Raw genomic sequence first — 13378 nt, 5'->3', positions numbered from 1 at the left:
TTATTAAAAGCTTTGTTGTAAGATGTCATTTTACATCTTGATTTATTTTTACAATTATTACCCAGTAATGAGGTAGAGGAAGAAAAAGAGAATAGAAGGAGTATTTGCTATGTCCTCAAAGGCATCTTTAACTCAGAAACTTCCAGCGCTCTTACACTCATGTTTTAATTATCCCCATGGTGCTTTAGAGGCTCATGATAAGCAGGTATTTTATTTGATTACCAAATTTGTCTCAGTAGCTAATATTTATTTGCTAAAAAAATCTTTGAAATAGAAATCAGTAAAGCTAAAATTGTGAAAAGCACAATTCAAATAGCGGAAGATATCTTTTCTTACAGGAATATATGCTGGTAAATTAAGAACCTTAGCAACTGTAATAATGTAAACGTTTCTCTTTAGATTGAATTTTTATGGGAATTTTTTAGCTTGGTGGTCTATTTTAAGAAATATAGTACACATATTCAGTTCAATATAACTACCATGTATGGTGACCAACTATGTGCCAGACATTGGTTTAATTGCTGCAAACAAAATTTTTTTTAAAATTAAAGATGTTGGTCAAATTCAATCAAGTGGCTAAAAATGGTACTAAATAACTCCAATTTAATGGGCTACATGACAAATCAGATGGTCAAAGGTACAAAGCAAGTTAATTATCTTCTGTTTTAAATTTTTTTTTCAGGAGATAGTACCACAATGCATTATTCATTCATCTACTCTAAATGGTTTCTCTCCCTCGTTTTCTCCCTCAAATTAATTAATATCTGATATCTCCATTATATTCCATTGCCACTTTTTACTTCATGCTGCTACTATTTTTCATGGGAACTATTATGTTTGTCTCTTGCCTCATCTCAATCCTGCACATGAAATACAAATCTGATTATGGGATGTCCCCTATGTAAAATCTTGTATTTTAGCTCTGTATTACCTATATAGCTTAGCATAGCATATAAAGATAATCAAATATTGGTTGAATGAATAAATTAATGCATCCCTTTCTGGCCTATTCAGGCTTATCTTTAACTCTCCCCAAAACATAGCAGGATATCTAGTTAAACAGGACTAAATGAATATGCCACAATGTAATCCACAATGTAATATGCTTCTGGTTCTTCTACCTGATACTGCGCTTCTGTCCAGTAAACCATTCAATTGTTCAACTATAGTATTAGGTGTCAAATTAAGAGTATTTAGATGAGATGTGGGGATAACATGTGAAAATGACAGTAATACATGTAGATTCGTTTTCCATACTTAGTAAGAACTACATGTTAGCAGCTGCATCTATATTGTTGCTAATTCAAATTATTTTGCTTTGTTTCATTATCTTTCTCTTTCTTTTTACTTCCTCTTCTTTTTGCCCTTCTTGTTCTTCATCCCCTTTTCTGCCAATCATTGTCATGTTCTTTTTCTTTCTGGATCCTCCTTTTAAATTTTTTCTTCTGATTCTTCTGGATTCTCCTTTTGAATTCTGTCTACATTTGTGTTACGAGGTCCTCTCCAACTTCCCATACATATTTTACTTCCTCTAAGAGAATTTAAAGTCTCCTTGTTTCTGCTCTTCTCTGCAACCATAAAATTTATTATGAATACTTGGAAAGTACGGATTTTATCTTATTTATCTTAGTTCCTTACTTGCCTCCTGTGGTACTTGAAAGACAGTAGCTTCCTAATGTATATGCTGATTATCAAAAGCTTATATAAAGTGGGCAAGTGATGTAGAATTACTACTGTATTCATAAAAGTCATTTATCAGCCTATGACATTTTACAGTTTACAAAAAGTTTTACAGACATTATCTCATTCCAGTCTCATTCATATGAGGTCACTTATTGTGATGGTAACTCTACTAAAATGAGGGAAGAAATTTCTGTCTACATTCCTCCAAAACTGTTGGATCCTTAACAACGAAACCAGCAAGTATGTATGTAATTAATGAATAAAAAATAGCTTGAATTTTGAAATCTAAACCATCATTTCATTTGTTTTGAATCTTTTTTAAGAGGCAACAGAATGGTCTTATATATAGGAACACTTCCAATTTAAAATGTTCCTTGGCTTTCTTGCTCAAAAATATCATTTTCCCAGGTTTAGTTTTAACAATCTGAAATGCTTTATAATGTATATGCTCTATATATGCCACTGCTGGAAGCTCTCTTGTTTCATGCCACTCTTTTGTATAAAATTTGGATCATACTTTCTTCTGCACAAAGACTTTCTGATTTAGTGTGCTTGAGAAACATTTGAAGTAATAGTTTGCAACAAAATTATTGGGCTTAATCCAAATTGATTGTTTTCGGTAAAACTAAGTGAGGCTCAGTAATCTTATTTAATAACCACTGCAGTTTATTCTGATGTAGTGGTCTGTAGATCACATTTTTGAAAGGATTGGTGAATGTAGTCTAATTGCTATGATTGGTATTGAGTGCCATTTGTTGCTTTGGGGGTTCAAATATCAGTATCTTTAGGCTTTGGTTTTCTTGCTTGTAAAATATGATTTTCAAAAAATACATATTGAGATGGAGAGAGAGATCAGTTCTAACAGAATATGCCAGTATTGTGCTAGTCAAAAAGAGTGCAGGACCAAATAAATGTAAAGCTCTTATTTATTAGATGTTTCCTATGTGCATGTACTGATCTAAATTGTCTTTATGCATCAACTCAATTCATATTCAAAATCACCTTACTTAGCGACATATATTTTCGTCTTCATTTTAGAGAGAAGGAAAGTGAGTCATAGAGAAAGCACATAATTTGCTCAGGAGCCCACAGCTTGTAAATGGTCAAAATGAGATTGAAATCCAGGAAGTCATCTTTGTAGACATCTACTACCCCCACTCTTAAACACTATATTTGGACTCTGCCTACCAAAATAAAAAAGGCAAGGGAGGGAAGAGCTAAAGAGAATACTGGCATATCTTCTCCTGCATTTCCATATATTTGGGCTTTTCCAAAACATTTTGTATTTTTGGCACAATATTTCTTAAACTGCAACTAAAATTCAAGGCTGTTTCAGAGGAACAGTAAGAATGGTGTCACTAAAGATTTTCTACTATTTGACTATCTCAACTTTATATTTAAAGGTTCATACAAATGTCTAAAAGAAAAACATGAATGTCCCCAAATAAAATGTAATGCATGTAAATAGATAATTTTCATATAAAAATGACCTGTAAATATGAGGAAAATGTTCAATGGAATTTTAATAAAAAGCAAATTAAAACCACAATGTGATAGCATCTTTTCTGAATTGTGTCTTCTAGTGTTTTCCAATTTCTTCTTTTCTCTCCCCATCCCTGCCATAAACTTTAAATATTATTGCTTCCCAAGTACCATCTTGGGTATTTTATCTTTTCCTACAGAGTTCCCTTAGGAGATTTTATCCTCTTCCATAGTTTCAAATAAATGTTGAAGAATCCACAAATTCAATCCCCAGCTCTGACATATTCCTGGGGTACAGACTTATATTTGACACTTTTGTTCCCACAAGAAAAATCAATGCCAAAAAGTGTTAGGAAAAGCCGTGATGTGAAGTCAGCACAAGGTTTATTCAGCACCTCTACTTGGTAATGTATTCCTATTCAGCATTGAGACCTGGCACACCATTCAAGGAGCATGTATGGATTCAGTGAGCTCATTTTTCTTTGATACATTACATCATAATGACTAGACATAAGCAAGATCTGTCCTTAATGTTTTAGGACATTGGTAAATTGTTTCATTTTCGTGTCTATTTTATTGTGAATGATTGTGGTTTTTATTTTTATTCGTCCAGAATGCTCATTTATTTTTCTTTTTAAGATATTAGGGTAAAGTTTGAAGGCTCTGAGAATGTAAAGTTTGAAGAAATACAATGAGGTTTATTTTGATCATGTCTGTTTTCAGTGCCGCAGATAATCCAGGTAGGAATATGTACTAACTAGTGATGTTAGGGTTTTAGGATTTTAGGGTTTTCAGAAAATTGGGTCCTGGTAATTGACTTTTGAATTATTTATTAGAGTTCAACAAGTTTCCCCAAATTAAATTGTTTGAGCCAGATGAGCAGTTTTTCACAGGATGATCACTCCTGTCTTTCATTATATTGCATGATCATTATGCATATTCTGGTTACTAAGCTATTCACTAAACTTCAATTGTATCCATCTATTTTGATTATAGGAACTAATGAAACAAAACAAATTTAGACTCTGTTTTGGGTGCCCACGCTGGGATTCTGCAAACTCAGTTTATCCTTTGTCAGGTGACTTTCCACTAGGTTCCACAAGTAAAAGGTGGTAGAAAGAAGACAGAAAGAAAAAGGAGGAGAGAAAACCCTGGCATCTTCCTGTGTTCCTGTGTTCTTCCTTTGTTTTGACTAGCAGGGGAGCTCAGTGTGGATTTTCATTTAATTCTCCAGATTCTTCTACACTTTTCAAAACAGCCTCCTTATGCCTTCTCAGATGTACCACAACGAGCTGAGTGATTTCCTATCTTTTGAGAACTGGGTTCCAGATCTTTGGACCCTTTCAACGAACCTATGCATTCTAATAGACCAAAACCTTTGCCTTTGTTTCTCCAGCTCTAGAGATGGAAGCTGCTGTTATTTCCTATCTGACACCTCAGTGTTTCACTTTATTTCTCCTCTAGCAGCTTCTAAACATATGTTATTTCTATTGAAACACTTAGTATGTTTTTTCTCTTCCTGGCTGGATCCTGACAGATACACTATATAGATTTCCATCCGAAATCTTCAAAAATGAATAGTGCTTTCTCTTAGAGGAATCAGAATTCATTTATTAAGCATATTTTGAGTGCCCTCCAAATGTGAGGTACAGAGTTGGGTGCTAGGGTTTCTAAGTGTTAAGGTAAATAAAATATTTTCTCGAGAATACTTCAGTTATTAGAGGAGACAGAGAAGTCAATAATTATTATAGATTATGACAAAAGATTCGTATTTCAGCTTTACGGAGGGGACATGAGCTAAACTATCAAGACATGTTTTTAAGTATGGTGGAAATTTGGCGTAAGAGATGAATATTGAGAGGTAAGATGAAACACACCCTATATATTTGTGTATTCCAGGTTGTTTTCTAAAGTCAGTAAGAAATAATAATGCAGTTAATCTTAAATCGTATGCATTAGATAAGTTGCGTTAGCCACAGTTGAAGAATGTTTTGGTAGGGGGAGCACTTGAAATCAGAGGGACCAAGTGAGAAGGTGTGGTCACCCAGCTGGTGGAGACAAACAGCATCTGCATAAAGGATACCAGAGTTGGAATAAAAATTATATAGATCCAGAATTACTGATAATAAAAGACAAGAGTGATCAGCCTGTGAAAAACTGCCTCTCTTGTGCAAACTATTTAATTTTGAGAAACTTGCTGAACTGTAACAAATAATTCAAAAGTCAACTACCAGAAGTCAATTTTCTGAAAACCCTAAAATCACTCCTTAGTGCATATTACTACCTGGATGATCTGCAGGCACTGAAAATCAACATCATCAAAATGAACCTCATTGTGTCTCTCCAAACTTTACATTCTCAGAGCCCTTATCTTTCTGAATTGTGCTTCTATCTTAATAGACCAGATGTGTCTGCTTTTTGCCTCTTTCCACTCAACCTGGCTCCTCAACTGTCTTTTTTCAAACGTGCATCTCTCCATTTCTACTTCTCCTGGGGGTGCCTGTGTCAGATTCTACAGTTGTAATAAGGACTATTTTAGTAGAAATATGTGTGTCCCTTTTTCTGTTTTTGTTAAATCTCTCTTCAATACTGTGAAATATATCATTCTACAGCACAGACTTGCACAGGTAACTACCTTGCTTAATCTTGTTATTGTTTAAACCGATCCCATCCTTGCCCATCTCTCCACTTTCATGCATTAACTTTCCTAATTCCCCTACTCTTTTTCAGTACACAGCTACCTGAACTCCTTAAGACTTATGTTCTTTCATTTCTCCCTCTGTGCCTAAGTGCTATTCCCTCTCAGCAGAGTGTCCATTCCTCCTCTTCATCTTAACCCATGCTTTCACAGATTTTCTCATTGCCTTAAAAATTTAACCTCTATGAAATTCTAGAGTGTTTAACAACTATTTTATTTATTTATTACCTTTATTTATTTTGAGACAGAGTCTCGTTCTGTTTCCCAGGCTGGAGTGCAGTGGCACGATCTCAGCTCACTGCAACCTCCAATTGCCATGTCCAAGGGATTCTCCTGCCTCAGCCTCCCACGTAGCTGGGATTACAGGACTGGTCCACCACACCCGGCTAATTTTTGTATTTTTAGTAGAGATGGGGTTTCATCATGTTGTCCAGGCTGGTGTGGAACTCCTGACCTCCAGTGATCCTCTCACTTAGGCCTCCCAAAGTGCTAGGATTACAGGCATGAGCCACCACGCCTGGCCAACTGTTTTAAAATTCTTATGCAGAAGTGACTAGTAACCATATGCTGAGTAGAATCACAACGTTTATGAGACTTCTAATATAGACTCAAAGGATTTCCTCATTCAAGATTAGTCTCTGATTCTGCATTTTGGTAGGTGGTATTAATGTTCAGAAAAAAAATTACTAAATTAAAGTACCTTAATTATGCTATAATTCACTTAGTTATTTTTTCCAAAAAATATTACAAAAATGATAAAGAGAAAAATCACTGCCCACCAAAATGATAAAGGACTAAAATGGGTAACTACTAAAGAAGTACAAAAAGCTAAAAATAAAAAAGACTGACTCATCACTCATTGTAAATGCAAATTAAATAAATGTTGGCAAAGCAAAACTGTAATATTTTTGATTATCAAGTTTTAAGTATTTAAAAATCATAATAACTAATGCTAATGAGGATGCTGTGAAATTAACATTGTCTTAATTAAATATTCTTAGAAGCTTAGTAGGCACAATATTTTAAAAGAATAATTTAGTAATACATACAAAATACCTTTATATACTTTAAAGAATTATAATTTTGTAAAAACAATTCCACATCTAGGACTCTAAGCAGATGTTCAGATGTGCAACCCAAAATGTTTGTTATAGTAATATCTATAAGGGTAAACATTTTAAACAGAAATTCTCAAGCAATATTGAGATATTTAAACAAATTTTGTTCAATTAACTGTAATTAGATATATAAAATATATTAATTTTTAGACACACTAATGTAAATTAAATAAATGTAACTCTGAATACGTGATATAGTCATAAGAATTCCAAAATTATATATTTGTGAATGAGCAAAACTAAAATAGAAATGAGTAAGTTAAAATAGTATCATAGGTTATCTCTGTGTGGTGGGATTATGAGTTATTTTCTTTATGCTTTGCATATTGTGTTTCCTAAATTTTTCACTTATGGCCTTTTTTATAAAATCACATTTTACCTCCTTTATTGAATTGGCCATTTGATTATCTTATTAATGTGTTTCTTGCCCTCCAAGGCCATGCAAGGAACATGTACCTTTTGTTTTCTTCATCACTGTATCCCTAGAAACTACCATAACATGGGCATTAAAGTGCTTTAAATGTGGGCTTAATAAATAAAAAAACTTGACAGCACATTAAAATAAGGATTTTTTTCTCCAAAAGAGGTAGATTTATTCTAATGAAGTTTAAGCTTTGGAGCCTTACATTTGTTCAAGCCCTTCAAAAACACTAAATGGACATTAGTAGTCTTATTTCTGCAATTTTGCATTCTTTTTCTTAGGGTGAGGTCCCCAAAACAATAAACTTCAGGCCTTTAAAAACCTAGATCTTTTTCTGTTTCTGGGATAGTCTTTATTTTTATTAATTTCTTCTTCATATATAAATGCTTCATTTTGCAGAACCCCTTGTAATTCCCAAATATGCTATATAAATTGATTTCTCTCACACCTTAATTATTCTCTGAAAATCATTTAATTTGTGTTTCTCTTCCCACTTGCACCTGGGAGACCATTTTAGCTTACCTGTAGTGATAAATTCATACCAGCTGTGTCAAATAAAGAAAAAATCTTCTAAAATAATTCAACAACTTTATTGAAGAGAAACATCTATTTTTGAAGTCAAGAAACATTGTGCGAGCTTGGCATTTATATATGGAGACGGGATTTGGATCTATTCCTAGCTGAAAGAGCTGACTGCCTGGAAAAGGCCTGAGGGAAGAAGTGAGAAGCAGTCTTCTGAGGTTTGCCTTTTTCTCTTTCTTTTCTTTTTCTTTTTCTTTTTTTCTTTTGGCTTATTTGTTTTCCTTCAGACTGCAGGACAGCAAGACACGGTTTTCTGGCCACATCACATATTCTGAAAAGCATTTGGTCTCTGAGTGGCACATATCAAAGACAACATGAGAATATAAAGCATTCCTTGGGCAAAAGGGAACCATCATTTGGTGACATAAGTCAAAAAGTAATTGCTTTAAATATCTATTTGCTTGAGAAACAGAATATAGGCAGAGTTTAAAATCATTTTTGTGTTATTATGGAAGTTTATTGTTCAAGCAGTTTGGTTTTGAGTTTGGATGTGTTAATAAATTGTGGTTGATGTTCATTGCCAGTCTCTGCGAAAGTGGCAGTAGTTATTTATTTATCTGCAAGCTGTGAAAACATTAGTCTACATTCAGATCCATTTCAATAAAGGGCATTTACAGTGGTTCATATTTTTCTAATTCTTTCTGTTTTTCTTTAAATTAAAAAATGAAACACATTTGCAGTTTTTATATGTATATATTCCAGTAATATATTCAGGAAAATATCGTTCAGAGACAGGGAATTTTCAACTATTGTTTTATTCACACCTTAGTTTGAAACATTTTATGATGTGATGATAAGCAACTTGAAGTTAATTGAAAAGAAGTGTCCTGTTAAATTAGAATAAGATAAACCTGCAAAAGCATAATTTTCAACAAAAGGTAAAATTACAACTCTAATGTAAATATCAAAATGAACATGTTAAACAGTTTATTTACTCATTAATTAATGAGGGAATCCCACAGATACTATAACTGGTTAAAAAAAGAACCTTTCGAAGAGCAGACACAGTACGGATCATGAATATTGAAATGAATATGCAAATAAGGGCAAGTTTGCCTTTTTCTACAGTGAGGTGGGAAGTGATTTAAATAAACATCTACCGGACAGGATCAAATTTGCATGTGACAAGACAGGAATTAGTTTGCATTGCTATCAATTTTCCACAACTTGCAGAGCTGTAAGATAGCTTTCATAAAACAGGAATCTGATGAACAGGAAGGGTGTACTCTAGTGCATAAATAATGCATAGTTTCTATTTAATGATGCATATTTATAGATTTTCCTGCACATATAAGGCTACTGAAATATAGTCATTGTTTTCTGTTTTGTAGATATAAGATAAATCTCAACTTTGTTCAAAGATTAAAAACTACACAAATATTATATTATTAGAATAATTTCCAAGTAAAATAAAATGTCATTGAATTACAAAGGGGGCTGGAGAAGCTGAAGATAAGAGATCCATTGCAACCACATTCTTTTATAGCCATGTTCTTTCTATTTTTATTACTGATACCTTATCTGCTTAGGTGCTGGAGCTAAAAACTTCTTAGGCTACATATCCAACCTATCACTTAGCCCTATGGTTGGCCTCCACTGTCTGTTTCAATCAGTTCACTTCATTTTTATTGCCTTCTTCCTAGAACAAATAAATTTGCAATGGTTATATGCCTTGTGGAATATTGTTATATCTTCCTTACTGGAACTGTTGTATTTACTTTTATTTTATACCATTATGTTATCCACAAAATACTCAGAACGTGTGTGTGTGTGTGTGTGTTAATTCTCAGAAAAATCTCTTTTTAGCAAGAGTTCATATGCAAGTTTTTTTTTTTAATTCCATGCAGAAGACAATAATAGCATGTTTTTTTTTACCCAAATGGGTTAATGTTCATTATAATTTACTTCCTCTCCTTTTGACTACACTAAAATTTTCCTGCTGTAGAAAATAAAAGATGTCTTTTCATTAACCCACTATTTCCCAGAGAAATTATTTTTAAAATGTAAATGAAATGTTATTAGTCTCTCAGTTAAAACTTAATGATAATACACAGTTTTTCACAGTATGGAATCCAAACTTCTTGTCATGGACTACAGGCTCCTTCGTGATCCCTTTCTATCTCATCAATTTCATCTTGTAACATTGCGCCTTGGGGCACATTGCACTTCTTTCAATTTCTTTAAAGTAGGGTTTCTCAAGTTTAGCTTCTTATGAAGGGCTTTCGACACTGAAAAATATTTAGCAGTATTTCCAGCCTCTATCCACTAGATGCCAGTATTAATCACACACATACACACACACACACACACACACACACAGACACACACACACACTTCAGTGTGACAATCAAAATTGTTTTCACCCATTGCCAAATTTCCCGTAGTGGAAGTGGCAGTATCTCCCCTAGCTGAGATCCACTGCATTAAAGCAGCAAACATTCTTGCACGTGGACATTCTCATGCAAATTTCCTCTACAAACAAGGCTCTTCTTAGATTCCCTGCATGGCTTCCTCCTTTTTCACAAATTTCAACAAAACATCTCTTATTCTAAAATGCCTTTCTTGTCCACTCTAATGTAAAACTACTATCTATCCTATCCTCTGAGGATTAAATACTATTCTTTTCTTTATATAACTTACCACAATATATAATTAAAACGTTTACTTATATAATATCTACCTCCTCAACTAGACTATATCTCTAAACAAGGAATGTCAGTTTTGTTCACCATTTCAATAAGTTTGTTTCTTTATCGTATATTCAGGTCTTGGCACGGGACTGACACTGAGGAGGCATTAGATATGTATTTTTTTGAGTAAGTGAATGCTAAGTTGAGTTGAATTTCCTTTTCATAATACAGGATCTTCACATTACACCATATTCAGAAGTTCACAAATGACTCACTCTGCTTAGCAAAATTGTGATACCAAGAATAAATGTCGTTCTAAGGGTTATGTCTATAGTACAGAGTGATGTTTTCTGTGCATGTTATATTATTATTATTAATCCCATAATGGAACTTTTGGAGAAGCCATAAAAATCTATGGAATTCTGTGTAATTAAAGAGCTACAATCATTGTATCAGTCCTATTTATTTGTGTATTTATTTTATTCCCTGAGTAGTTTATCCATTTAAATACAAATTTATATGACCATTTTGAAAATCTTCCAAAAAAGCAAGCACACCGTTTTCAGGCGTGCTCCTCAAGTATATTTTAATATTTTTTCATCTACGTGCTACTTTGAAAGTATTGAATAAATAAATTTTGGCAGATAAATCATTACTCAACACAATCTGCTGTAACAATTTTGTGTTGAAAGCTTATTTTTATGCATAATGGTATTGAACCCCAATACAGATCTCAAAGCAAGTTAGTATGATTGAACTGAATTGCAGATGGTCCAACTCCAAGTGTGGTGCTTTGCTAAAATTAGTTTCTATTGTTTGTAAAAATAAATATTTGCATGTTTTATAAATACTGTCTAACACAAACTCAAGTAGAAAAATTGAAATATGTACCTTTTTTGGATTAAAAGTATAGCTCAAATGAACTAAAGCTCAGCTTTCAGATAGCTTGCACATAAGGCAAAATCTTAGGAAAGCTCCCAATTTGCACTGTAATGTTAGTTCTCTAGATTTCACTTTTGACTTATCAGCATCTCCAAAATTTGATAAGATAAATCGCTTTCAGATATTATTTTATAACTGGAATATTTTATTTATGTATGTACTGAAATAATGTGTTCTTTTCTGTATTTTAAAAATAAAATGATGTTAATGAAGGTAACTTTTTTTTTTTCAGCATCTAAAATATTTTCAATAAGAGGGTAGGATCCAGGGTTTGTTTTTGTATCTTCGGCTGACCCTTCGGTCTCTAGCGCACTTGAACTTCCGGCCTTGGAGCGGATGTAGGGTTCCTAGGGTTTCCGGGGCCTTGCCAAATGCCGGTAAACCCCCCGGCCTTTTCGAGGACCGGAGAGCCAGATGATGCCGCAGCCCTTGGGGGAGTCCAGAGCCAGCTGGTCGAAAGTGAGGATCTTGCCCAGCGCCCCGCCCCGCCCCACCCCACCCCACCCCACCCCACTCCCCAGAAGATATGGCTGCGGGCCTGGCTGTCACGTGCAGCACACACACCTTTAGTTTGGGCACCTCCTGAACCCTCATATCATCCGTTATGACCTCCACAACCATGGCTGTTTTGTTTTCCCGGCCAGGAAGCTTCATCTTCTGGATCATCCGGGAAAGGGACAGAGGTGGCCGGTTGTTGCCACTCATAAACAACCTATTCAGCACAACCTGGTTGAATGTGGAGTTGGTTCCTTTGTCAGAAACCTATACAGCTTGACCAACAGCCTCAGGTAGATATCCTGGCTCTTGGGCTCCTTGCGCCGAAACTTTCGAAACTTGCGCCAAAACTTTGTTGTGGCGGGTGTCAACTCCCATGATGGTGCCTCCTGCCTGCCCAGGTCTGGAAAGAGAGAGTGGTAAACTTTCTTTTGATGAGGATTTTAAAAACCTGGATATCAATGTTGTATTTTTTACATATTAGTTTACTTTGGACAGCAAACGCATAAATAATACAGAAAAGACAGAAGACAGAATTTGCCACCTACTGTTAAGTGTCTTGTACATTCCAACCCCTCACCTCCCAGTTTTTGAATGAAATGGTAAATTTTCTACGAAATATATTTTTTGTTGTTATTATTATTTGAATCAAAATATGCATTACTAAACAGTTCTTGAACATGTATTTACTTTTAAATACCCTCATATAAGAAACATACCAAATTATTAAAGATATGTTTTAATATTTCGTATTAAAGAAAAATTAATTATTAGAAATGTATACATCAAATAATTTTTATGCTTCAAAGGCTATTGGGAAGTGTCTACTTCAGGAACCTATTTTTTAATATCAATATCCTGCCTTTAAAAATAACTAAATTTTATCTTCTACGTTCAAATGAACAAATTTATAAATGTCTAAATTCATGAAAGACATTGAGTCATCTTATTAAAACAATGAGCTTGAGTTCATCTTAAATAAGATTTGCTAGGTCAAGTAGATTTTGTTTATATTTTCAAACTACATTTGCTTTATTTTCAAAGTAGTTTTAAATAAGCTTAAATGCTCTTACATACGTATAATAAAATATATTAGAAAACCTTAAGTTTTACTTTAGCATTAGGTTGTATTACTAACAATGCTGCACAAATTAATTAAGAGCATGTTAAAATACAAGTAAGATTTACTTCTTACCCGACCAAACAGCTTTCGTTATAAGATGTTGCTTATATGTATTTTCATTCTGGTAGAAAGAGACTGCCATCATTATTAGGACTACAGCTAGGCAAATATTACAACCACATTTGGGAGGATATTTGCCATTTC

At 33.9% G+C, this 13378-nt stretch overlaps 1 protein-coding gene and 1 pseudogene across 1 annotated transcript in view; one reads left to right on the top strand and one right to left on the bottom strand.

Annotated features, from left to right (window-relative positions):
• Positions 1-13378, top strand: part of CSMD3 (CUB and Sushi multiple domains 3) — a 1234679-nt gene that overhangs the window by 50653 nt on the left and 1170648 nt on the right. The window lies entirely within an intron of this gene.
• LOC112630087 lies at positions 11904-12429 on the bottom strand (annotated as a pseudogene).

Source organism: Theropithecus gelada, chromosome 8 (assembly GCF_003255815.1).
Source record: "Theropithecus gelada isolate Dixy chromosome 8, Tgel_1.0, whole genome shotgun sequence".
Taxonomy (NCBI): Eukaryota; Metazoa; Chordata; class Mammalia; order Primates; family Cercopithecidae; genus Theropithecus; species Theropithecus gelada.
Note: the sequence above shows the minus strand (reverse complement) of the source record. Positions and strands in the feature narration are given on the sequence as shown.